This window comes from Bufo gargarizans, chromosome 6, assembly GCF_014858855.1.
Source record: "Bufo gargarizans isolate SCDJY-AF-19 chromosome 6, ASM1485885v1, whole genome shotgun sequence".
In the NCBI taxonomy this organism is placed as follows: Eukaryota; Metazoa; Chordata; class Amphibia; order Anura; family Bufonidae; genus Bufo; species Bufo gargarizans.
Window position 1 is genome coordinate 139421761 of NC_058085.1, and position 27516 is coordinate 139449276.

The following is a 27516-nucleotide window of genomic DNA, read 5'->3' on the forward strand; positions in this document are numbered from 1 at the left end:
AGTAGAAACATCCAGAGCCACCGTGTACAGGCGTGTGCAGGAAATGGGCTACAGGTGCCGCATTCCCCAGGTCAAGCCACTTTTGAACCAGAAACAGCGTCAGAAGCGCCTGACCTGGGCTACAGAGAAGCAGCACTGGACTGTTGCATGTCATTCGGAAATCAAGGTGCCAGAGTCTGGAGGAAGACTGGGGAGAGGGGAATGCCAAAATGCCTGAAGTCCAGTGTCAAGTACCCACAGTCAGTGATGGTCTGGGGTGCCATGTCAGCTGCTGGTGTTGGTCCACTGTGTTTTATCAAGGGCAGGGTCAATGCAGCTAGCTATCAGGAGATTTTGGAACACTTCATGCTTCCATCTGCTGAAAATCTTTATGGAGATGAGGATTTCATTTTTCAGCACGACCTGGCACCTGCTCACAGTGCCAAAACCACTGGTAAATGGTTTACTGACCATGGTATTACTGTGCTCAATTGGCCTGCAAACTCTCCTGACCTGAACCCCATAGAGAATCTGTGGGATATTGGGAAGAGAAAGTTGAGAGACGCAAGACCCAACACTCTGGATGAGCTTAAGGCCGCTATCGAAGCATCCTGGGCCTCCATAACACCTCAGCAGTGCCACAGGCTGATTGCCTCCCTGCCACGCCGCATTGAAGCAGTCATTTCTGCAAAAGGATTCCTGACCAAGTATTGAGTGCATAACTGAACATAATTATTTGAAGGTTGACTTTTTTTGTATTAAAAACACTTTTCTTTTATTGGTCGGATGAAATATGCTAATTTTTTGAGATAGGAAATTTGGGTTTTCATGAGCTGTATGCCAAAATCATCAATATTAAAACAATAAAAGGCTTGAACTACTTCAGTTGTGTGTAATGAATCTAAAATATATGAAAGTCTAATGTTTATCAGTACATTACAGAAAATAATGAACTTTATCACAATATGCTAATTTTTTTAGAAGGACCTGTATATGTATATTGTGAGGGTTAGCTCGCTTCCAGGGGTCACGCTTACAGATTTTTTCTCAGACCACGTATTTTTTATAACTAAACCGTGCTTTATTGCGGCACAAGCACGAACAGAAACAGTACAAAATAAAAGCCTGCCCGTCTGGGCTCTACCTAACCACAGTAACTGAAGCCCTGACTCAACTACAGGTTACAATTCATACCTGGCATCAGGCCCGGCAAACAGATTCCTGGATCAATGTTCTATGTCCAGAAGTCAGATGAAGAAGTATGAGTGCAGGATCATACTACACAGGGTTTCTTTGCAATCTATAATGAGACACATCCTTTAAAGAGGACCTGTCACCACAAAATGTAGTGTAATCTGCATGTTATAGAGCAGGAGGAGCTGAGCAGATTGCATTGCATTGCCTTGCGTGGTGACAGGTCCTTTTTAAATGGTCAAAAAGGTTTTGTATAAATCAACAGTACAAGTGAAGCTAAAAAAAAAACTGTAGTATGTTTTCTGTCTTTTTCTCCACTTCTCCTGCCACCTATTCTCCTTCTCCTACATACACAAGAGTGAGAAAGAGAAAAAGATGGCGGATAAGGATCTCTCTGTGTACTGTGTACGCGATCCAGTCTCCACCGACAAACTAAACAGAGATGCAGCCTGCAGAGGGGAAACTGCTGATAAATGCAGTCATGTAACGTTCACATCTAGTTCAAAGGGAACCTGTCACCTTCCAAAACCATCCCAAGCCACCAGCAGTACCTGCGTGCAGCCAGCAGCGTGTTTCTGATGATGCCTTTCTTCCTGAAGGCAGATGCAGCAAAAGTACTGAAAACGTTCTTTTATCCCCTGCCGGCGCGCTTCTCCACACATGCTTGACGTCAAGGGGGCAGCGGCCTCCTTGCTTCAAGTCATGGTAACCGCGCCCCCTTTCCTGCCCCTTCGCTGTGACTGACAGCGCTTATGCAGAGAGTTCAGCAAAGCCAGCCAAACTGCCGGCTGTCAGTTTTATTTGGGGGAAACTGTACAAAACATTTTTAAAAAGTATTTTTAACTATAGCTCCTTATTCTTTAAATATGCAATGTGACACCAAAATACATTTTTATAATTAGTTCCCTATTTTGTGTCAGTTGTTTTGTTATATAATATGTATAGTTTCACGTGAATGGGGCAATAATGGCGACAGTTTTGGTTGGTGTGGTTCTTTTATGTATTTAATTGTTTCCTATCTTTTTTAACTTAATTTTTAATATACACAAACACTTTTTGTTAATTTTTCACTTTTTCCTTTTTATTTTTTACTGTCATTTATATTTTATTAATATTTTATTGTATTTTTTTATAATTGATTTATTACTTATTATTTAAATATATTTTTTCCACATAATATGTCCCCTAAGAGGTCGTAAAAAGAATGTTGGGGGACAATGAACACTCTACTATTTTGCACTTTAAAGCTATTGTCATGGCCTTTGCTGTGTGCGCCGTGACACTCGTGCCATGCTTGCAGTTGCCGGTGGCAACGTGTTGCTGTTTTGGTATGTGGTGGCAGTGTCTCGGCTTTGGCTGTGTGCACCGTGACATAGTTGCCATGCATGCTGTTGCAGGTGGCAATGTGTTGGCTGGAGTGTGCACCTCCCCTTTAAGTTGTAGCCTTCCCCTGTCTGGTGCTGTAAGGGTTAACTCCCTGACTGGGTGTGGTCACTTGGGTTTTATCTCCTGTGGCTTCCTGGCTGGAGTCAGTTGTACTTCAGCTGTGGTTGATGCTGGAGCTCTGCTCCAGTCCAGGGTGTTCTATCTGCCCAGTCCTTGAGGGCCACCTTGAAGGACATCAATGTCATTCCTTTGTCTCTTTTATCCTCTATGTACCCAACCTCACTTGTATGTTTGGTGTGGGTTTATGTTCAGGGTTTGTTGTACGTCTTGTTTGTTGTTACATGTCTAGGCTGTTGTTGGCGTTTGTCCCTGCATGTGTGCAAGACGTTTTCCCTGTGTGTGTTGTACCTCCGTGAGGGGGCTGGTTTCCCAAGGGGTGAACCATAAGTCTGTATGCAGCGCTGCTTGGTGCTGCCATGCATTGTGTGAGCATGGGGTCTCTGGCAGAGTTGGTATGCTGGATTCCTGTGTTGGATGTTTATACTGTGGCCTGCTGTGTGTTCGGGCTCCTGTACTTATGCACGGGTTCCAGTTGTGGAGGCTTCAGCAGGTAAGTGAGTTGTGTTGTTGTTCTTACCTGCCGATCCTCTTGCTGCATATGGTCTTTCCCTTTCCGTGCTGCTAGGCCATTTGAGACTCCTGTTCATCCGTGTCTGGGAAGAACAGGTCGTCTCTCCCCTGCTCCTATGTGAGGGATTATCAGGGCGACTCAGGGCCATAGGTATCCTGGTATGAGCCGTCCTACCATCCAGGTCCGCTCATATGGTGAGGATTAGGGATGCTTTAGGAGGTGACCTAGTTCTGGCATCCTGGCGTAGCTGCTTCTCCTTTATCCCTCTACATTATACTGTGGGGGGGGTTTTCCCCACTCCCCACCGTGACAGCTATTCTCATGGTCATTTTTTAATGGCCAGTGAATAGCGGCCGCATTGAAATCAATGGGACTCACCTCATCCACTTGCAGAGGCAGTCGCTCCTCTCTTGATTGTGAAGGACCTGCCACGATCATGCTGGCAGTAAATGATGACATCATCACGCTTAGCACAGGTCCTTTGCAGTTCCTTCACAATCAAGAGAAGAGTGCCTCTGTGCGTACAAGTGAATAAGGTGAGTGTTTTGTTTTTTTCTGCCAATAAAAAAATAAAAAAAACTACTATGGGGGATATTGGGGGCCACTATGGGGGACATGATTGTGGTGGTCACAGTGGTAGGACCACCACCAATCTAATAGTTATCCCCTAACTCGTGGATAGAGAGATAACGTAACATAAGCAGAATACCCTATTATCTATGACAACGCTTTTGAAGTCCTAGAGAACCCATTTAAAGGGCTGTTCCCATCGCGACGAATTAGGTCCGGATGCATTCAGTGAAACTCGCACCATTTTGCAAGCAAGTTGAGTCAGTTTTGTCTGCGATTGCGTTCATTTTTTCACACGCGTGATAAAAAAAACAGAAGGTTTACAAACAACATCTCTTAGCAACCATCAGTGAAAAACGCATTGCATCCGCACTTGCTGACGGATACAAGGCATTTTTTCACTGAAGCCCCATTCACTTCTATGGGTCCAGGGCTGCGTGAAAAACGCAGAATATAAAAAACATGCTGCTTTTTTCACGCAACGCAGAACTGATACGTGAAAAAAAAACGCTCATGTACACAGACCCATGGAAATCAATGGGTCAGGAGTCAGTGCGGGTGATTGAATATAAACTTATTGGCAAAAAATGTAAATGTTTACAGGTGTGGTCTGATTAGACACTGGGTCTTGCCACAATAGGGCATAAGTGTCGTCCCCCCTCTGCCCCATAAAAAGGCTTTCAGAGGCTACTTTTGCATAGTGTACCTCTTGGAGAGAGATCAATGACTACTACACATGCCTCCACAATGCACTAGAAGACATTTTGCCCAGTTGACAAATGGGACACATCATTGGGCTGAAAGAAGCAGGGTGGCAGTTTTGCCGAATCGCCTTCTATTCTGTTAGGAGGTGTTGGGTGCAGTGGTTACATGTGGGCATGCACACACTGCAAACAAGTCCTGGACGGCCCAGATAGACCACGAGTAGAGAGGATGGTTTAATCCAGTGTTTCCCAACCAGTGTGCCTCCAGCTGTTGCAAACTACAACTCCCAGCATGCCTGGACAGCTGCCCAGACCATTTCCAGGCCTTTAGCAGAAGGAAATTTGGTGTCATGGTGCACATTACTTGTCCTGCCATTGACAGCCAGCTACCATCACCTTCATGGTGTTGTGAACAACAAACTTGTACTACTAATGACTGGAACTGTATTGGGATAAAGAAGAAAAAAAAAATCACCAAATGGCGCCAACTGCTGATAACATGTCGTGAATGCTATGGTGTAGGGTATCTCAAAATACGGCAGAAGAAACACTGTTAGATATATTAATAAAAAGCCCCTATGGGGTCACGAGGAGTACCTAATATAAAAGAATGTAGAGTAAAAGGTGAACAACACCGAAAATCACTTCACCAGGGAGGCGTGTAGAGGGATAAAACTCAAGACACCCAATACAGTCGTCTCCCTCGCCTGGTTCGTATGTAGAGTGGTAGGAAAATACGGCAGTCCACACCAAGGGTCTTCAGGTATAATCCCTTTAATTGATGAATAAATCAGGTAGGCTCAACGCGTTTCGGGGACACATAAACCCCTTCCTCAGGAGCAGAGTCAGTAATAGGTTTATACAAGGAATAAAAAAAAACATACAACCATATATAGCAGAATCAAAAGTGAAAAAGGAGGTGTGTTTGGCGCCAAAACAGTGGTGGGTGTCATTACCGGAAGTGACATCAATCATGGTAAATACACAATGTAAAAATAATAGAAATAATAGAAACATGAAGCGACATATCTATCAAACAGAGTGTGCCCCTCTAGAGTAGTCTTACTCGATACTGTTACCGGTATGGACAGCTGCAAGGGACCCTATGGCTGAGAACGGGCTCAGCTGGAGGGACTTCCGTTGTGTGGAACGCATCACCGGAAGTGCGTTCCAGATGCCCATCATAGGAGAAGGGCTGGGGCAGATGGTGGCAGAACAAAAAGGATGTATAGGCACAGGGCCGGTACATGAGAAGGACTGTATTGTCATTAATGCCTTAAAGATCGGGCCCATTTTAACTTTTTATTTTTCCTCCCCACATTCCAATAACCATAACTTTTTTATTTCCATTCACATGACCTTACAAGGGCTTATTTTTTGGGGGACAAGATGCGGAACATTTTTTAATGGCACCATTTATTTTACCATGTCCCCTATTTTGGAAAAGGGGAAAAAAAAAATCTTTGTGGGGTAAAATTTAAAATTCCTCCAAGGTTTTGGGGGTTTTGACACCACAAATGACATCCTTATTCTGCAGCTCAATCCGATTACAGCGATACCAAACTTGTATACTTTTTATTTTAATACATAAAAATAAAAAATAAAAATGAAAAAAAATTAAATTTATATTTTTTTATATGCACGATTGTGAAAGGGGGATGATTTCAACTTCTAATATTTTTGGTGTTTTTTTTTTTCCACTTTTTATTTATTAACTATTAGCCCACTTAGGGGGGGCTATAACCTGGGATCTTTTGATCCCTTGTCCTTTTCACCCTAACAGAGATTCTATTAGTGTGAATCGGATTTCACTGTGGGGGCTCCGATCAGAAAGCAGAGGGAGCCGCATCCCTCACCTCACAGCATCTGAAGGGTTATATGACGGGGTTTGGAGCGATCGCTGTTCCCCATCATTGAGGCCGGGTGCATACTATACAGCCTTCGCCCGCTGTGTATGGAGTGGGCTCACCGCAGCAGCCCGCTCAGTACTATTGCACGTGGATAATGCCACACATGTATGGCATCATGTGTTGAGGGGTTAACAATGAATCCAGGTTCTGTTTGAGTTTGAGTATGGAGGCCTCATGGTTAGTGCTTCAATCCTGCCTTTGCTGTGGGGTGACACACTGCCCCAACTGCTGGTGTAATGAGCTGGGGAGCCATTGCATATGACAGTCGGTCACCACTAGTAGTGATACGGGGGACACTAACAGCTCAGAGATATGTGCAGGACATCCTGTGGCCACATGTGTTTTCTCTTATGGCAGGGCTTCCAACTGGTATTTTCCACATTATAATGCTCTCTCACACACAACAAGGGTTTCCCAGGAACGTCTCCACCAGATTACAACACTTCCTCGACCTGCACGGTCACCAAATTTATCACCAGTCAAGCATTTATGGGACCTGCTGGGACACCAGCTTCAGCAACCTAGGAGGTACAGGATCTACAGGCCCAGCTGTAACATCTGTGGACAAATGTTCCACGGTATACCATAAGGAACCTGTGTGCCTCCATGGCCAACCGTATCTCATCCTGTACCCAGGCCAGAAGTGTCTTCACAGAGAACTAGAGCCTACAGTTAACCCAATAAACGTACCGTTTTGCTCTAATATTGTAGTCACTTACATATATCATCATTACATTCAGACATAGAAAGTTTCATTCATTCCAAAAACTCCATCTTGGTTCATTATTTTTTTGTCAATCAGTGTACCATCAAAGTCTTGACAACGACGACTCCTGGCCCAGCACAGTGAGAGGCATCTCCTCAGTCAATGCAAGGGGACACAATACAACGTGTGAAGAGACATCATAGATTTTCTCTGGCTGCTACATCATAAAAGACTGCAGTGCCAAAGAGAAGACGACAAAGGAATAAAAGAACAGCACACGGCACGTAAGCAATGGCCACATGTGCAGCGTATGATCCGGCATGTCTCTCCACACGTGAATGGCCTCTGCGGCCTGAAGAACCTGCTCCCGGTGGTGGCAGCAGCCCGGGGTCACACAGAGTGTTATACACACTGACAACGGTCCTTGTCACACCGTCCCCAGATCCTCCTCTTTATAAACAGCTCGCAGTCTATTACAACCCATGGTACATTGTCTCATGCAGACATACCCCATCGTTCCTAGACGTTCTTCCTCCTCCTGACATACCGTACATAAGACAGAAGTGCTGACTACTGTACAATGAGATCGCAGATGCCTGTGCGTTGCCTGAATGCTGCAGAGCCATGTATATAGCGTGCCTGTATACTGCAGAGCCCTGTATATAGCGTGCCTGTATACTGCAGAGCCCTGTATATAGCGTGCCTGTATACTGCAGAGCCCTGTATATAGCGTGCCTGTATAATGCAGAGCCCTGTATATAGCGTGCCTGTATAATGCAGAGCCCTGTATATAGCGTGCCTGTATAATGCAGAGCCCTGTATATAGCGTGCCTGTATAATGCAGAGCCCTGTATACAGCGTGCCTGTATAATGCAGAGCCCTGTATACAGCGTGCCTGTATACTGCAGAGCCCTGTATATGGCATGCCTGTATAACGCAGAGCCCTGTATACAGCATGACTATACAGTGCAGAACCCTGTATACTGTAGAGCCCTGTATATATCATGTCTGTATGCAGCAGAGCCCTGCGTATAGCGCGCCTGTCTACAGCATGCCTGTATAGTGCAGAACCTGTATACTGCAGAGGCCTGTATACTGCAGAGGCCTGTATATAGCGTGCTTGTATACTGCAGAGCCCTGTATATAGCGTGCCTGTATAATGCAGAGCCCTGTATATAGCATGCCTGTATAATGCACAGCCCTGTATATAGCATGCCTGTATAATGCACAGCCCTGTATATAGCATGCCTGTATAATGCAGAGCCCTGTATATAGCATGCCTGTATAATGCAGAGCCCTGTATATAGCATGCCTGTATAATGCAGAGTCCTGTATATAGCGTGCTTGTATACTGCAGAGTCCTGTATATAGCGTGCTTGTATACTGCAGAGCCCTGTATATAGCATGCCTGTATACTGCAGAGCCCTGTATACAGCATTCCTGTATAGTGCAGAACCCTGTACACTGCAGAGCCCTGTATATATCATGTCTGTATAGTTAAGAGCCCTGTATATAGCGTGCATGTATAATGCAGAGCCCTGTATATAGCATGCCTGCATAATGCAGAGCCCTGTATATAGCATGCCTGTATAATGCAGAGCCCTGTATATAGCATGCCTGTATAATGCAGAGTCCTGTATATAGCGTGCTTGTATACTGCAGAGCCCTGTATATAGCATGCCTGTATACTGCAGAGCCCTGTATACAGCATTCCTGTATACTGCAGAGCCCTGTATACAGCATTCCTGTATAGTGCAGAACCCTGTACACTGCAGAGCCCTGTATATATCATGTCTGTATAGTTCAGAGCCCTGTATATAGCGTGCCTGTATACTGCATTCCTGTATAGTGCAGAACCCTGTACACTGCAGAGCCCTGTATATATCATGTCTGTATACTGCAGAGCCCTGTATATATAATGTCTGTATACTGCAGAGCCCTGTATATATAATGTCTGTATACTGCAGAGCCCTGTATATATCTCATGTCTGTATACTGCAGAGATCTACAGACCAGGCAGCAGCTCCGCTGCCATACAATAAGAATGCAGTCTAATCCTAAAGCCCGAGTCATTAGAGGCCACATACGTGAAAGTCAATGCTGAGCCATGCACCCACATTACCCTGTGCCACAACCCTGTCCTAGTACTCTAGTCAATGTCTGACATTGGCACCGCCTGGCAGACAAGCATCAGAAATGTACTATGCCATCCTGAGGCTACCTGCACAAGTTGCAGATTGCGCCTATTTTCTGCGTGGTTTCTCGTGCAGAAAAGCCGCAGTGTAATACGGTACCAGCAAAGTGTACCAGATTAGACAAATCTCATGCACGCTTTGGTTTTTCTTTCCGGAAATTGCTGCTGTGCAGATTCAGAAATCTGCGGCATAATGTTTGTGCAAAGTAACACACGCAGATTTTGGTGCAGAAACGCTGAGAAATCCACACTGAAAATCTGTCTGCAAAGTGGTGCCCGTGTGCCGGTAGCGTAGGGAGCCGTTCACACGTAGGAGACCACCACACCGAAATCCTGCTGGCCGCCGCGTCCTTTCTGCTTCCCTTTTTTATTTCAATGGGAGGCAGACTGAGGATCGCGAGCAGTGGCTTTTTTAAAGGACCAAGGACGGGCACGTCCCTTCTCGGCGCGTCCATTGCTTTAAGCTTCCACTCCACGATCCGGTCTCCCATTGAAATAAATGAAACCATATGGCCGCCGGTGAAATTTCAGTGCGGGTGTCCGCGCCAAAGTTCCACGGCCTAAGTCTCCATGTGAACATACGCCAAGGACATAAGCACGTGTATTATATGCAGCGTAATACAGTAGCAACAAAGTTCATGAGATTTTCCAAATCTCACGTACATGATGCGGAAATCCTCAGCGTACGGCAATTGTTTGTGTGGATTTTTAGTGCAAAGTGTGAGATCGGAGAAAATCCGCCTCAAAATCCGCAAGCGACACATGATTTGGATTTGGTGCAGAAATGCAGCGAAATCCGCACATAAATCCGCAGAAACCGCTCTGCCGAGGGCAGGTATAGTGTAGAAACCGCTCTGCCGAGGGCAGGTATAGTGTAGAAACCGCTCTGCCGAGGGCAGGTATAGTGTCGCGGAAATAGGTCACAGGGCTGAGATTTACTAAGGGTTAATGCTACTGAGTGCCATCCCTGGTCCTGATGTGTGGAAGTTGCAGGCTGACTCCAGTCGCCCTCCTGGGGGCCATGCTGTGACAATCAGAGGGGCCCCAGAACAGCACCCCTACATGAAGGTTATGCAGGCTGCACATGGCTCCTGGCGTATCCAGGGCGCAGGGCTGGTGACACATGCAGATTTCCAGGTGACAGCAGGCTCTTCTCGGGATGACATAATGGTGGCATTACACAGGGCTCTGTCTCACCTGCAGCTGCCGCCTCTTCCACGTCCCTCCTGGCAGTCTCCTCAGCCGCTTCCCCAGGCCGGCTCCCTCTGCAGTGCCGAGAACCGGCCGTGGCGATGTGACAGCCCCGGGGCCTCCCTACGTCCGAGGCTGCTGTCACTTGTGGCCAGCACCGAGCCTCTTCTCTGTGATACCTCCTCCAGATACTCCCGAACCGACAGCCCTCACCGAACCGCCGACAGCCAGGACCTCTGTGGCCACGCCCATAGCCGCATTACATATTCACGAGCTGTGACACGTGGACACGCCCCTTTATCTAGTAATACGATCTGCAATTAGGTCACAACCTGTAGGTGCTGGGCTGTGTACAGATCTATCCGCACACGTGTAAGATATGTGTATGCAGTATGTACACACCACACATGTGTTATACATGGATCTATCCGCACACGTGCAAGATATGTGTATGCAGTATGTACACACCACACATGTACTATATACAGTATCCACACGCCACTCATGTGTTATACATGGATCTATCCGCACAAGTGTAGATATGTGTGTGCAGTATGTACACACCACACGTGTTATACATGGATCTATCCGCACACGTGTAAGATATGTGTATGCAGTATGTACACACCACACGTATTATACATGGATCTATTCGCACACGTGCAAGATATGTGTATGCAGTATGTACACACCACACGTGTTATACATGGATCTATTCGCACACGTGCAAGATATGTGTATGCAGTATGTACACACCACAAGTATTATACATGGATCTATTCGCACACGTGCAAGATATGTGTATGCAGTATGTACACACCACACGTATTATACATGGATCTATTCGCACACGTGTAAGATATGTGTATGCAGTATGTACATACCACACATGTGTTATACATGGATCTATCCGCACACGTGTAAGATATGTGTATGCAGTATGTACACACCACACGTATTATACATGGATCTATTCGCACACGTGCAAGATATGTGTATGCAGTATGTATACACCACACATGTGTTATACATGGATCTATCCGCACACGTGTAAGATATGTGTATGCAGTATGTACACACCACACGTATTATACATGGATCTATCCGCACACGTGCAAGATATGTGTGTGCAGTATGTACACACCACACGTGTTATACATGGATCTATCCGCGCACGTGTAAGATATGTGTGTGCAGTATGTACACACCACACATGTACTATATACCGTATCCACATGCCACACGTTATATATGGATCTATCCGCACACGTGTATTATATACAGTTGCAGTATGTACACACCACATGTATATATTATATATGGATCTATCCACACACTTATTATACATGGATCTATCCACACACACGTGGATTATTTACTGTACACACCACACTTGTACAATATACAGTATGCACACACCACACGTGTTATATATGGATCTATCCGCACACGTGAATTATATACAGTATGTATACACCACACATGTGTTATACATGGATCTATCCGCACACGTGGATTATATACTGTACACACCACACATGTACTATATACAGTATGCACACACCACACATGTATGTATTATATATGGATCTATCTGCACACGTGTATTATATACAGTTACAGTATGTACACACCACACGTATGTATTTTATATGGATCTATACACAATGTATTATATACAGTATGTACACACCACACGTGTATTATATACAGTATGTATACACCACACATGTGTTATACATGGATCTATCCGCACACGTGTAAGATATGTGTATGCAGTATGTACACACCACACATGTACTATACATGGATCTATCCGCACACATGGATTATATACTGTACACACCACACATGTACTATATACAGTATGCACACACCACACACGTATGTATTATATATGGATCTATCTGCGCACGTGTATTATATACAGTTACAGTATGTACACACCACACGTATGTATTATATATGGATCTATACACAATGTATTATATACAGTATGTATACACCACACGTATTATATATGGATCTATCCGCACACATGTATTATATACAGTATGTACACACCACACATGTATTATACATGGATCTATGTATTATATACTGTACACACCACACATGTACTATATACAGTATGCACACACCACACATATGTATTATATATGGATCTATCCGCACACGTGTGTTATATGTGTATACACCACGCATGTACTATATACAGTATGTATACACAACCCATATGCTATATACAGTATGTATACACCACACATGTACTACACTGCCTGTCCAAAAATAATAATAATCGCCACCTGGATTTAACGAAGTAAATAGTTTTGAGCCTCCTATTGGATAATTACTACATGGGCGATTATCTTTCAGCAGGCAATAAGTTATTTAACCCCAACTGGTGCAATGAGTTGCTTCTCATTTCTTAAACAACCATGTCGAAAGACACATCTCGAGGTAGTGGAAAAGAGAAGGGTCAAATCATTGGCATGCATCAAGCAGAGAAAACATCTAAGGAGATTGCAGAAACTACTACAATTGGGTTAAGAACTGTCCAACGCATTATTAAAATCTGGAAGGATAGTGGGGACCCATCGTATTCGAGGAAGAAATGTGGCGGAAAAAATCCTGAATAATTGTGATCGGCGATCACTTAAACGTTTGGTGAAATTAAATAGAAAAAAAACAACAGTAGAACGCATGGCTATGTTTAATAGTGAAAGTAACAGCATTTCCACACTCACAATGTGAAGGGCACTGATGGGATTGGGACAGAACAGCTCTGTAGCCGTAAGAAAACCACTAATCAGTGAGGCAAACCAGAAAAAAAGGCTTCAGTTTGCTAGGGAGCATAAAGATTGGACTCTGGAGCAATGGAAGAAGGTCATGTGGTCTGATGAGTCGAGATGTACCCTGTTCCAGAGCGATGGGCGCATCAGGGTAAGAAGAGAGGCAAATAAAGTAATGCACCCATCATGCCTAGTGCCTACTGTAAAAGCCTGGGGGGGCAGCGCTATGATCTGGGGTTGCTGCAGTTTGTCAGGTCTAGGTTCAGCAACAGTATGTCCTCCAAGAATGAGGTCAGCTGACTACCTGAACATACTGAATGACCAGGTTATTCCATCAATGGATTTGTTCTTCCCTGATGGCACGGGCATATTCCAAGATGACAATGCCAGGATTCATCGGGCTCAAAGAGCATGAGACATCATTTTCACACATGGATTGGCCACCACAGAGTCCAGACCTTAACCCCATTGAGAATCTTTGGGATGTGCTGGAGAAGGCTTTGCACAGCAGTCAGACTCTACCATCATCAATGCAAGATCTTGGTGAAAAATGTATACAACACTGGATGGAAGTAAATCTTGTGACATTGCAGAAGCTTATCAAAACAATGCGGTCCAACAAAATATTTTTGGTGGCGACTTTTTTTTGGGACAGGCACTGTATTAAGGTCCCTTGCACACGAGCTTCACGGATTTTGTCCGGATGCGTTGCGGGTGCATTGCGGGAAACCCGCGCAAGTGTGCATGCAATTCTAGTCAGTTTTGTCTGCGATTGCGTTGTTCAGTTTTTTCTGCGCGAGTGAGAAGCGTTTTAATGCGTTTTGCACGCGCGTGATAAAAAACTGAATGTGGTACCCAGACCCGAACCCAGACTTCTTCACTGAAGTTCGGTATTCTGTAGATTTTATAATTTTCCATTATAACATGGTTATAATGGAAAATAATAGCATTCTTTAATACAGAATGCCAAGTAAAATGTCCCTTGAGGGTTAAAAAAAATAATAAAAAAATTACTCACCTCATCCACTTGATCGCGCAGCTCTTATTGTCTTCTTTCTTCTTGCAGGACCTGCGCTGACGTCATTGTGCTCACCACGTGGTGACCGCGATGACATCAGCGCAGGTCCTTTTGCAGGTCCTGCAAGAAGAAGAAAGAAGACAATAACGGCTGCGCGATCACGTGGATGAGGTGAGTAATTTTTTTATTATTTTTTAACCCTCAAGGGACATTTTACTAAGCATTCTGTATTAAAGAATGCTATTATTTTCCAATATAACCATGTTATAATGGAAAATAATAAAGTGAATGGACCTCATCCCTATTTATTATCATCTCCTTAGCAACCATCTGTAAAAATCGCATTGCATCCGCACTTGCTTGCGGATGCAATGCGATTTTCACGCAGCCCCATTCACTTCTATGGGGTCTGCGGTGCTTGAAAAACGCAGAATATAGAACATGCTGCGATTTTCACGCAATACACAAGTGATGCGTGAAAAACATCGCTCATGTACACAGCACCATTGAAATAAATGGGTCCGGATTCAGTGCGGGTGCAATGCGTTCACGTCACGCGTGTGAAAACGTCACGAAACGTGTGTGAAAGGGGCCTAACACTTCTATTTGGAAAGCATTCTTACTTTGCAGTATTTTTTTCCACACCTGCATAAAACGTTTGCACTGTATTGTACATCTATCTCGGGAAGGGGACCCTGCCTTGCGGCTGCCATGACTGGACAGGGGGCTGCCCAAGCGAGGCTCTCTCCAATCACCTCTATAATAGCTTACTCAGCAGTTTCCTTCAAAGGGGTTGTCCGGGTTCAGAGCTGAACCTGGACACAACCCAATCTGCACTCCTTCACCATGAATGAGTGGAGCATCGGATCTTTTTATGCTCAGATGCTCCCCCTTGCCCTGCGATGAATTGTGCGGGGCAAGAGCTGTTTGTTTATATCTGGAAGCCTCCGCCTAGCAGTGATCCCAGTGACGTCACCAGTTCTAATGGGCGGTCTTCAGAATTGCCCTAGCCTAAAGACCACCATTAGTGCCGGTGACGTCACCAGGCTCACTGCTAGGCAAAATCCTCTGTCTAGCTTACCCATGGAAAGCCCGGTACATCACTGGATCTCAAGAAAAGCATGAAAAGGGCAGCATGAAAAGCTCAGATGCTCCTCTGCGCCACCTCTCCAGTCACAGCAGACGCAGTTCTGCTAAACTAAACCTAGATCTCATAGGGTCAGAATGGCCAGAATGTCCTTCTCAATCTCCAGTTCTGAATGTTGATCAGCGTATGCTCTACACTCCTCTTTTTAAAGGGGTTTTCCAACTTTTTTTTATACTGATGGGTCTGTAGAAGTGCCTTTTGCGCTGTGGCATTAGAAGAATTTTGATATCGCTAACTTTTTAGACCAACTAGACTGTTACTCTGTAATTCTTTTAGCGCTGTTCTATGGAAACAGTAGGTTTAAAGAGCACACCAAATGCTTGCAATAACTTCTTTATTAACTTCAACTTTTCTTCATATATAACACTGTCGCCTCAGCAGCAGATAGCCAATGTACAAAACACGTGTTGAATAAAGTATCATAAAATGGCGGTATGCATAAGATGGGGGTTCAACTGTTCAAACTTGTCATTCAGTTAAGTTATTTAAGCACTTTATGATCTCTCTGAGAGGTATATCTGAGGTTAACCAATAGGTCACTTGCTCTACTTGGTTTGCAGTTTGCTCTGTACAATTGCTTATGATCTGGTGTGAGCAGTTTGCATTTGTATGTAATTTGCTTGGATTGTATGATTGTTTGGCTCAGTAGTTCGTTTGTATGGTGGAACCATTTTGGCCTCTTGCTTCCATAAAACACAGCTCTTAGTGGAGTTTGTGTCTGTTTAGCTCCTCTCTCTGGTGAATAATATTTCAGCAGCTCCTGTGAGGCTGGCTGTAATTGGTCAAAACTCCTGCTGTGTGTGAGGCTGGCTGTGATTGGTCTAGACTCCTTCCCCGCAACAGCAGTTTATGGCTCCTTTCACATCACTGTTTCTCCTTTCCGTACTCTGGCTCCATTGAGGAGCAGGAGAACGGAAAGGACGGATTATGCAGATAACTGAGCCCCAACTGAGCGTAACAGAGCCTAAAGACCCCATAGACTATAATGGGGTCCATTCGGTGTCCGCTCAGAACATGATTTTTGAGCGGAGACGAAAGTCCTGCATGTTATCAACTGTAAGTGGACGACTGTTAACAATAGACATTACTTCATATAATAGGTTCCTAAGTGAAGCATCATCTTTTCTTCCGGCATTCTTTTTTTAACACTGATCTTAACACATTTCTTACAGTTCTGATTTGTCTTTCCCAAACTCCTCCTGTATGGCTTGCATGTGGAGCATTCATATCAAAATCACACTGTTTCTCTAACAAATACTTTTTCTTTATCAATCTATTTTAGAGCTTTCTTCAATTCATTCTTTGTTCTGACAAAATTAGATCCTTGGTCAGATCTAAGCTCTCTGACAGTACTTCTAATGGCTGTGAAACATCTCAAGGTGTTGATGAATGCGTCAGTTGACATATCTTCTAACATTTCCAGGTGAATTGCCCTGGAGCTTAGACATGTAAATATTAGTCCATATCTCTTGTACTCCTTGCAGTTTTGTTTGGTGATAAATGAGCCAATACAATCCATTCCACTATAAAGAAATGGTGGTGATGGGTTTACACGATCTGCCGGTAAATCTGCCATTCTTTGTTCTTCTGTTGGTCTAAGTGCCTTTCTGCAGACTACACATTTACTTATATACTTTGCTATAACTATGCTTCCTTTCACAATCCAGTAACCACCTTCTATCAAACAGCTTTGGGTAAAACTTCTACCTTGATGCAAGGATTTGTTGTGTTAGTGATCAGTAATCAATCTTGTGCAGGTAGAATTTATGGATGCTTCACTCTGCTAGGTAACGATGCATTTTCCAGTCTCCCTTCCACCTACAGTATACCTTCCTGCAGAACAAGATTAAGCTTGGACAATAGGTGGTTGTTTAGAAGCCTTTTAGGTTCTTGACCAAGTCTCTTCAACTCTTCACTGTAGAATCTCTGTTGAATGAGTCTTATGACTTTCTTCAGCTTTCATTCTTTCTTCTATATTCAACAATTCCTTCTTTCCGATTCCCTTTGCCAAACATTGAATTTGAGCTACTACGTTTATGACTGTATTCAATTTTAAACATCTGGCTAGTCTTTCAAGTATATCATCTTGACACTTGGCAGCAGTGATCAATGTTTGTACAACTTTTACTTCTGGATCACCCATAGACAATTCTGTGTAACCTTTACTGGGCGTGATTTCCTTTTCCCAAAGGAACTCTGGGCCTGTGAACCAGTTAGAACTTTTCAATTCTGTCACATTCATGCCTCTTGAAGCATTATGTGCTGGGTTATGCTTTGTGTCAATGTGATGCCAATGTTCTGGATTTGTTATTTCATAAATTTTCTCAACTCTGTTGGCAACAAAGATATGTAATCTTCGAGCTTCGTTGTTGTGAGTCTGTCCAAAAATATTCTTCATCTATTTTCAATTCCAATGCTTCTCTTAGAAACTTGCTTACTGATGCTGAAACTACGGCTGCTGTCAGTTCAAGTCTTGGTATTGTCTGAATACTGGTAGGTGCAACTCTGGCCTTTCCCATAACCAGGGCACTGTGTATATTTTATTCTCCTATCACTCTGATGTAGGAGCACTGACCATAACCATAACTACTGGCATCTGAATAGTGATGAAGTTCTATTTTCTTGTACTTTCCGAAATCATGAGGTACAAAACATCTGGGTATCCGAACTTCTCTCAAGTTTTGCAAGTCTCTTATCAAACTCTCCCACCTTTGCCTCAAATTTTCAGGTATGGGCTCATCCCATACCAACTTCTGTCTGTATAATTCTTGTAGTATTTATTTTGCTCTGAGGATTACTGGGGCCAAGAATCCCAATGGATCATATATAGAAGCCACTGTGGAAAGAATGGTGCGTCTAGTTGCAACTTTCTCTTCAATAGATACTTCAAAGAAGAACTTGTCATTCTCTACATTCCATCCCAATCCAAGTATGTTCTGAACTCCAAGATGATCATAATTGAGATCTACATTCTTTATTGTTGCTGCACGCTCAGAGTCACTGATGGATTCCAGTACCTCTCTGTTGTTTGAGATACATTTGTGAAGGCGCAAGTTTCCTCTTGCCCATAACTCTTGGCTTTCTTTCAGTAGTTTGATTGCAGATTCTGTGGACTCTAGACTTATAAGACCATCATCTCCATAAAAGTTTTTCTTCAGAAACTTTGCTGCTGATGGGCAATCCTTTTCATTCTGATTGGCCAGGTACTTCATACCATAATTGGAGCAACCTGGAGACGATGCTGCTCCAAACAAGTGTACTTTCATTCTGTATTCTGCTGGCTCTGAATCTGTATCTCCGTCCTCCCACCTTAGAAATCTTCCCACCATAGAAATCTCAGGAAGTCTCTATCTTCATTCTTTATATGAAACTGGTGGAACATCTTTTCAACGTCACACATGACTGCTACGGGATACTTTCTGAATCTACAGAGTACTCCAGGCAGAGCGTTAGTAAGATCTGGTCCTTTTAGTAGATGATCGTTCAATGCAACACCATTGTACTTTGCTGAGCAATCAAAGACCACTCTAGTCTTATCTGGTTTGAGTGGTAGATACCTTGATGTGGGATGTACCACACTTCTCTTTCTTTAGGCTGATTATTACCTTTCTCTGCATGTCCTTCTTCAAGGATGCCTTCTATGAACTTCAAATAATCATTCTTTAGTTTGGGATCTCTTACCATCCTTTTCTTCAAACATTTCAATTTTGCTAGGGCAAGATTTCTGTTATTTGGCAGACGAGGTCATTCTCTAAAAGGTAAGGGCATTTCAAGATGACCTTGTTGATTCTGCTGAATACTTTCTTCTAGAGTGTGTACGAACTTTATGTCTTCTTGGGATAAACTCTTTTCTTTAGAACTTATATCTGCAAAGTCGGATTCAAGAATCTGGATTACTTTCGCTGGACTTACAGTTGGTAACTCTTGGACAGATATTCGATGAAACAATCCTGTCACGAGTTTGTGATCTGCTGTTTTCCTCCAAGAACACCCCATCCTAGATTCGTTTGAACAGCGTAGGGTTCATCCTTTCCTCCTGTAATTACTTTTCGTGGTATCTAGGCTTCAGGACAATCGTAGCCTATCAACAGTCCAACACCAAACTCCCCAGTGGGGGACATTTTATGAGATATGACAGATAGGTGTTCCCATTTATTGGCTGTTTCACAGGAAGGTATGCGATCTCGATCTAGAGGTATATCGTCTTTTGTATAAGCTGGAGGTATATCTAATGTGAAGTTTGAATGAAGTCCTCTAACTCTCAGTCCTTTGACTCTTTGACTGTTCACTAATGTGTCTTTCCCCATCATTGTGGTGAGTTTGAGCTTCACTGGTTCTGTAGCCACTCACTTTTAATTTCTTGATCAATGAAGGTGACGTCACTCTGGGCATCCAGTAGTGCATAGGCGTATACCTTCTTGTTTCTCCTTGTAGGATTTGAAATGCACACTGGTACAACCATTTATGTGCCGTTGCTTTCTCCTTCCCTCACTCTGCAAGAGAATACGATACTTTATTTTCTTCCTCAGTATCTTTAGGTATTGAGGATTTATCTTTCTTTGGACGTTCTTCATGTAGTGGTGTAGGATGGCGTCCTTTGCAAATGCTGCATGTGGCCTTTTTCTTACACTCCTTAGTAACATGGCCTTTTCTTAGACAACCGAAACACAGTTGGTTCTTAAGTGCAAACCTTTTCTTTTCATCTGGGGACTTCTCCTTCAATTGTTGGCACTTGTGTATGGAGTGGCTCCCTCCACAGAACATACATTTGAAGGTAGTCTGAAGATGTGTCGGTTTTGTCTCTCTACTGATCCCAGAAGTGACTTTGAACTTGCTCTCGTAGGTATCTGGACCATTAGCTGCTGTGTTGGTTTCAAAGCTAGTTGCTATTGCATGTCTTATCTCTCTTGCAGGTCTTCATTTTAAGGATTTTAAGATGTAAGATGATGTTACTGGATTACATGCTATCCATGCTTCTTCATTGACAAACTCAGAGAACTCTTTAAAACTTGGGAAGTTCTTGCCTAGATCTAACTGTTCAGTCACATAGCGATTCCATCTAGAAGCCACTTCAGGTAGCTTGGCTAGCATCCTATGGTTTTCTAGATAGTCGTTCAGTACTTGTAGACCTTGAACATGTGGGATGGCATGGCTGCATGCTTGCAGGAAGTCACCATACTCTTGGAGTCTGAAGTGTTTTTTAGGACCTATTTTAGGCCAGTTATTCAATTTCTCTCGAAAAGCTCTTTGTACTAAGAAAGGATGACCATATCTTGCATTTAATTTTTTTCCAAGCTTGCTCGTAGGCTTCTTCGACTTTTCTATAGAAGTTACCTTCAAGAACTTCCTTGGCTTCTCCACCAACATGTCTCTGAAGGTAGAATAACTTGTCAACTGGACTGAAGCAATAATGCTCAATTATCATTTCAAAGCTTGCCTTCCACTCAGTACTTCTCCCAAAAATACAGTGGGTTCCGGAACGGGAAGTCTAGCTAGGACTGTTCTCTGTTGTCTTGCTGGGACAATAGTTGTAACACTCTCCTGAGCATTGCCGTGACATCTAGGAATAGAATCATCCTGTTCTATTTTCTCACTTAGTTCTGAATTAGGTGAGTCCTTTTCTTTATCTTTTCTGGTAGAGATAGAGGGTAAAATCACACACCTTTTTCCTGACACTGGACTAGGCCTCTCTTTGTTTTTCTGAGCAGGGATGGAAGGATAATAACTTATTTCTTCACTACATGCTGGAGATTCCCTTCCATCCTCCTGGGCGTATGAAGGAAAGTAGGAGTCTGTTTCTTCACTTGGTACAGATTTGAACCTATGACTACTCTGATTCATATCCTCTTCGTGTACTCTGAGTCTGGCTTCTATGATATTAACTTCTTTCTGCCTTTCCAGACTTTTCATCTGTTGGCGCTGTGACTCCATTTCAGCTTTCATTTAATGGCACTGTGCCTCCATTTGATAGCTCTGTGTCTCAATGGCAGCTTCCATCTCAATTTTCTGCTCTCTTGACAGCAAGTTGTTCAGCTAATTCCTTTCTTTTGGCTGAAGTACTTGAGGACTCTGATATGTGGGCGGCACTTCTGCTAGCAAAGCAAGTCACACTTGAGATTGTGGTTCCCCCTAAGGACCTAGCATAGGCTCTCATAAAAAGCTTGTTCATTCTCTTTCTTGCTTTAACTTCATCATAGTTTGCTGCAGATGAAAGTTCTCTTATGAGCTTTACTAAATCTTTAGTGACTGCAGTACATGTGTCCATGTTCCTTACAATATCCTGGGAAGGAGTCATAGATGACCGCAGGTTGACATATGCTGCCATAAGCTCTGATTCAGATTCTTCTACCATCTCTACCATGTCACTCAAGTTCTTGTTTTATACCTTCTTGCTTTAGCTTTCTACGAATGTCTTTAATGTATGATTTCCACCTATACATCCAGGCGAACTTTTTCTCTTTCAGTGCTGCTTCTTGTTCCAAAATTTACAGCATTTTTGGGGTTGGTTTTCTTGCATGTGATGAACATCTTAGTTCATCTGCTTGGGCTAAATTTGTTTGAGGCAAGATTAGTGCTACATTAGACTCTAACTCTTACAGGTTCTCTTGCTCTTCACCTTCTTGTCATGGTCATACCTTCTCACTGTTCTCCTTCGTTTGACATGTGCTGGCGGCCATCTTGGTTTCTGGGTTTCTTGTAGCCTCCCACCCTGCGGCTCCTCCTTCCCACTGGGAGGAGCTGGATGCCTAGCTCATATATATAGAAGGTCTGTGGCTTCAGTTCCTTGCTTGGTCCTCCTGTGTGCACATGCTTCAAAGACTGCTGCTGCTTCTGGTTCCTGATCCTGGCCTCGTCTGACTACCCCGTTGGTTCCCGATCCTGGCTTCGTCTGACTACCCCGTTGGTTCCTGATCCTGGCTACGTCTGACTACCCTCCTGGTTCCTGACCTCCGTCTACGCAAGACCCTGCTTCAGTTTAGCCATCCGTTTGGACTTTAGCTACGGCTTGATTTTCAATAAAGCCTTCTTATTCCACCTATCTCCGTTGTACGTCTGGTTCATGGTTCCATGACATTTCTACCCTATCTATCTTTGTATCCTCTAACAGTGGCATGGTAATACTAGGCTCAGACATTTTACTTTAAATGCTATAACAATCAATACGAATATTAAAAGGACCTTTAACTTTAAATGCAATATTAATAAATGCAGAAATAAATGACTTTCACTTTAAATGTAATAGCAATAAATGCAGGCAATAAATGACTTTCACTTTAAATACTTAAGAGTCCATGTACTACAAACTGTCCTTTGTTTTACTTTAAAGTCTTTTATTCCTCAACACAAAACCTATGTGCAATGATAAGTAATAGAAGGAAAGCTCTGACCTTATTCTGAAGAGCAGGAACAAATGTCAGTCTTAAAGGAGACGTGTCTTTTCTTGATAATGCGATGCTCTGCGATGACTTGTGATGCTCTGCAATGACTTGTGATGCTCTGCAATGACTTGCGATGCTCTGCAATGACTTGCGATGCTCTGCGATGACTTAGATACGCTGCTGCAGGTGATCTCTCCGTGGATAGCGGTGCGGGCACTCTAGCTCTGGACTTTGGCCTCCCACCATGCATCTTTTTCTCTCTAGGGATCGCAGGAGGGTTGGTGCTCTTCCTTGACTATTTTGCCTTTGCCGTTCTGCCACTTTAAGAGTCGGCTGCAGTTTGACTAATGCACACGTTCTATGGCCTCGATGGTAGCTCTGCTGAGGTGTCTTTGCTTGCTCATTCAGGGAACGGTTGCTGCGCGGCGGTATATGCTGGCGCGCCGCTGCTGTAATGCGCTCTTTACTGTGCAAGTTGAGGAGCGCTATCGCTTCGCCTTCTGAGGGTAATAGTTCCACTGTGGCAGGCCCATCACTATGAAGTGCCTTTTGCACTGTGGCATTAGAAGAATTTTGATATCTCTAACTTTTTAGTCCAACCAGCCTGTTTGTTACTCTGTAATTCTTCTAGCGCTGTTCTATGGAAACAGTAGGTTTAAAGAGCACACCAAATGCTTAAAAATAACTTATTTATTATTTTCAACTTTTCTTCATATATAACACTGCTGCCTCAGCAGCAGATAGTCCATGTAAAAAACACATGTTGAATAAAGTATCATAAAATGGCAGTATGCATAAGATGGTGGTTCAACTGTTCAATCTTGTCATTCAATATAAAATGGTGGATATATTTCTCTGTTGAGTATCTGTACTCTCACTTTAAGTTATTTAAGCACTTTATGATCTCTCTGAGAGATACAGTACAGACCAAAAGTTTGGACACACCTTCTTATTCAAAGAGTTTTCTTTATTTTCATGACTATGAAAATTGTAGATTCACACTGAAGGCATCAAAACTATGAATTAACACATGTGGAATTATATACATAACAAAAAAGTGTGAAACAACTGAAAATATGTCATATTCTAGGTTCTTCAAAGTAGCCACCTTTTGCTTTGATAACTGCTTTGCACACTCTTGGCATTCTCTTGATGAGCTTTAAGAGGTAGTCACCAGAAATGGTTTTCACTTCACAGGTGTGCCCTGTCAGGTTTAATAAGTGGGATTTCTTGCCTTATAAATGGGGTTGGGACCATCAGTTGCGTTGTGGAGAAGTCAGGTGGATACACAGCTGATAGTCCTACTGAATAGAAGTGCAGTCACAAAAACCATTAAGCGCTACAAAGAAACTGTCTCACATGCGGACCGCCCCAGGAAAGGAAGACCAAGAGTCACCTCTGCTGCGGAGGATAAGTTCATCCGAGTCACCAGCCTCAGAAATCGCAGGTTAACAGCAGCTCAGATTAGAGACCTGGTCAATGCCACACAGAGTTCTAGCAGCAGACACATCTCTAGAACAACTGTTAAGAGGAGACTGTGTGAATCAGGCCTTCATGGTAGAATATCTGCTAGGAAACCACTGCTAAGGACAGGCAACAAGCAGAAGAGACTTGTTTGGGCTAAAGAACACAAGGAATGGACATTAGACCAGTGGAAATCTGTGCTTTAGTCTGATGAGTCCAAATTTGAGATCTTTGGTTCCAACCACCGTGTCTTTGTGCGACGCAGAAAAGGTGAACGAATGGACTCTACATGCCTGGATCCCACCATGAAGCATGGAGGAAGAGGTGTGATGGTGCTTTGCTGGTGACACCGTTGGGGATTTATTAAAAATTGAAGGCATACTGAACCAGCATGGCTACCACAGCATATTGCAGCGGCATGCAATTCCATCCGGTTTGCGTTTAGTTGGACCATCATTTATTTTTCAACAGGACAATGATCCCAAACACACCTCCAGGCTGTGTAAGGGCTATTTGACCATGAAGGAGAGTGATGGGGTGCTGCACCAGATGACCTGGCCTCCACAGTCACCGGACCTGAACCCAATCGAGATGGTTTGGGGTGAGCTGGACCGCAGAGTGAAGGCAAAAGGGACAATAAGTGCTAAGCATCTCTGGGAACTCCTTCAAGACTGTTGGAAGACCATTTCAGGTGACTACCTCTTGAAGCTCATCAAGAGAATGCCAAGAGTGTGCAAAGCAGTAATCAAAGCAAAAGGTGGCTACTTTGAAGAACCTAGAATATGACATATTTTCAGTTGTTTCACACTTTTTTGTTATGTATATAATTCCACATGTGTTAATTCATAGTTTTGATGCCTTCAGTGTGAATCTACAATTTTCATAGTCCTGAAAATAAAGAAAACTCTTTAAATGAGAAGGTGTGTCCAAACTTTTGGTCTGTACTGTATATGTGAGGTTAACCAATAGTTCACTTGCTCTACTTGGTTTGCAGTTTGCTCTATACAATTGCTTATGATCTGGTATGAGCAGTTCGCATTTGTATGCAATTTGTTTGGATTGTATGATTGTATGGCTCAGTAGTTCATTTGTATGGTGGAACTATTTTGGCCTCTTGCTTCCATAAAACACAGCTCTTAGTGGAGTGTGTGTCTGTTCAGCTCCTCTCTCTGGTGAATAATGATTTCAGCAGCTCCTGCTAGGGGAATTTCCCACACAAGCTGTGTGTGAGGCTGGCTAAAAGTGGTCAAAACTTCTGCTGTGTGTGAGGCTGGCTATGATTGGTCTAGACTCCTGCCCAGCAACAACAGTTACATGGCATCCAAAGAGTCACTGTAAATAACTCTGCTTTTGTCTCTAAAGGGGTTCTGCACTTATTTTAAGCTGATGAACTATCCTCTGGATAGATCATCAGCATCTGATCGGTCCAACACCTGGGACCCCCGCCGATCAGCTGTTTGAGAAGGCAGCAACGCTATAGCAGCGCCGCGGCCTTCTCACTGTTTATCGCTGGCCTAGTGACGTCACGACTAGTATCAACTTTTCTGGGCGGGGCTAGGCTCCATTCAAGTGAACGGAGCTTAGCCGCACCCAGGCAAGTTGATACTAGTCGTGACGTCACTGGGCCAGCAGTAAACAGTGAGAAGGCCGCGGCTCTGCTATAGCGCCGCTACCTTCTCAAACCCCCGCCGATCAGATGCTGATGATCTATCCAGAGGATAGATCATCAGTTTAAACAAAGTGCAGAACCCCATTAACACACAAACATAGGAACTGTATTAAGGTTATTGGCAGGTCTAGCTGTATAAAAACACAAGCTATATTAGCAACCTAGGACAGGTCTTAGGTGGCCAGTTACAGGGTCATTAGTATCTGATTTGTGGGGCCTGACATCTGGGACCTCCAACAATCAGCTGTTTGAGAAGGCACTGGCACTCCTGTGACGTTACGTTCATCAGTCACGTGGCCTAAACGCAGCCAAGTCCTATTAAAGTGCTAGCACGGCACTGTGCTTGCTTAGGCTACTTACATACTTGCGTTGTTAATTCCGGTACTGATATCCAGCAGAGGATTTCAACAGTGGAATTAAACGGATCCGTTTTGATTTTGCACATCAGGATGCATCCTTTCCATTAGAATGCAGTTGTGTTAAATTTAAACGGAAAAAAAACCGGATCCGGATACATTAAAAGTCAATAGGTGACGAATCAGTATTTTGGGGCTCTTAAAAAAAATGGATCGTTACCAGTTGACATACATTGTTTTCAGTGTCGGATCTGTTTTTAAGACTGGACACAAAACCCCACTGTACACGTGTTGTGTATACATACTGTATATAATACATGTGTGGTGGATACATACTGTGTATAATACATGTGTGGTGGATACATACTGTACATAATATACATGTGTGGATAGATACTGTATAAAATACATGTGTGGTGTATACATACTGTATATAGTACATGTGTGATGTATTCATAGATAATACATGTGAGGTGTATACATATTGTATATATTTCATGTGTGGTATATATATATATATATATATATATATATATATATATATATAAAATAGATGTGTGGTGTATATATACTGTGTATGGCACATGTGTGGTGTATGCATTGTAGGGATTTCCCAAATGGCAGCCTTCAGATAAATACACAGTAGCCTTTTAGTGGTGGAAATCAAATTAATAAATGTCTTTTATTGTTGGCACACCACAATTCAACAGGTGGTAGTGATCAGCTTACTTCAGCCGACACTTAAAGAAAAACAATTCAGTCTTGAATCTGAAAAATCACATAGAAAGTTTTAGGGCACAGTACCGTACTCCCCACGGAGTGGATGGGAACCTTGCTTTGTCCTTTGTCTCTCAGCAGAGACCCTCTGGTTTTCACTCAGCTCCAAAAACACACAGCTACACAGAGCTCCACCATCAGCCAGGTAATCACACCACTGACCCTGCTGGCTGACTTTTTGTAAGCCTGTCAAAACCCGGCCTGGACCATGGGGAACAGCCAACCCACCCTGCACTTTGGCTGCTCCCAGTAAGAGCCGGCCCGGATTAGCTTTTCACAGCTATGCTAACTATCAAAGTGTCCATCAGCAACTGCTGCGGACATATACACTACTGGCTCCTACTTCACCGAGGCCAGGAACCTCGGTGACACATATCTTCCATCTATGATGGTCCCTTGTGCCTTTCTACATATCCCCCCCCCCCTCTGCCCAAAGCCGGCATCCACAT

At 43.5% G+C, this 27516-nt stretch overlaps 1 protein-coding gene across 2 annotated transcripts in view; it reads right to left on the reverse strand.

Moving 5' to 3' along the window:
* Window positions 1–10679, reverse strand: part of TANC2 (tetratricopeptide repeat, ankyrin repeat and coiled-coil containing 2) — a 479564-nt gene extending 468885 nt beyond the window's left edge. For both annotated transcript variants that reach the window (XM_044297175.1, XM_044297173.1), the window contains exon 1: window positions 10472–10679. The gene's annotated coding sequence lies outside the window, so the exon portion shown is untranslated. The remainder of the gene's footprint in view (window positions 1–10471) is intronic.
* Window positions 10680–27516: the final 16837 nt, after the last annotated feature.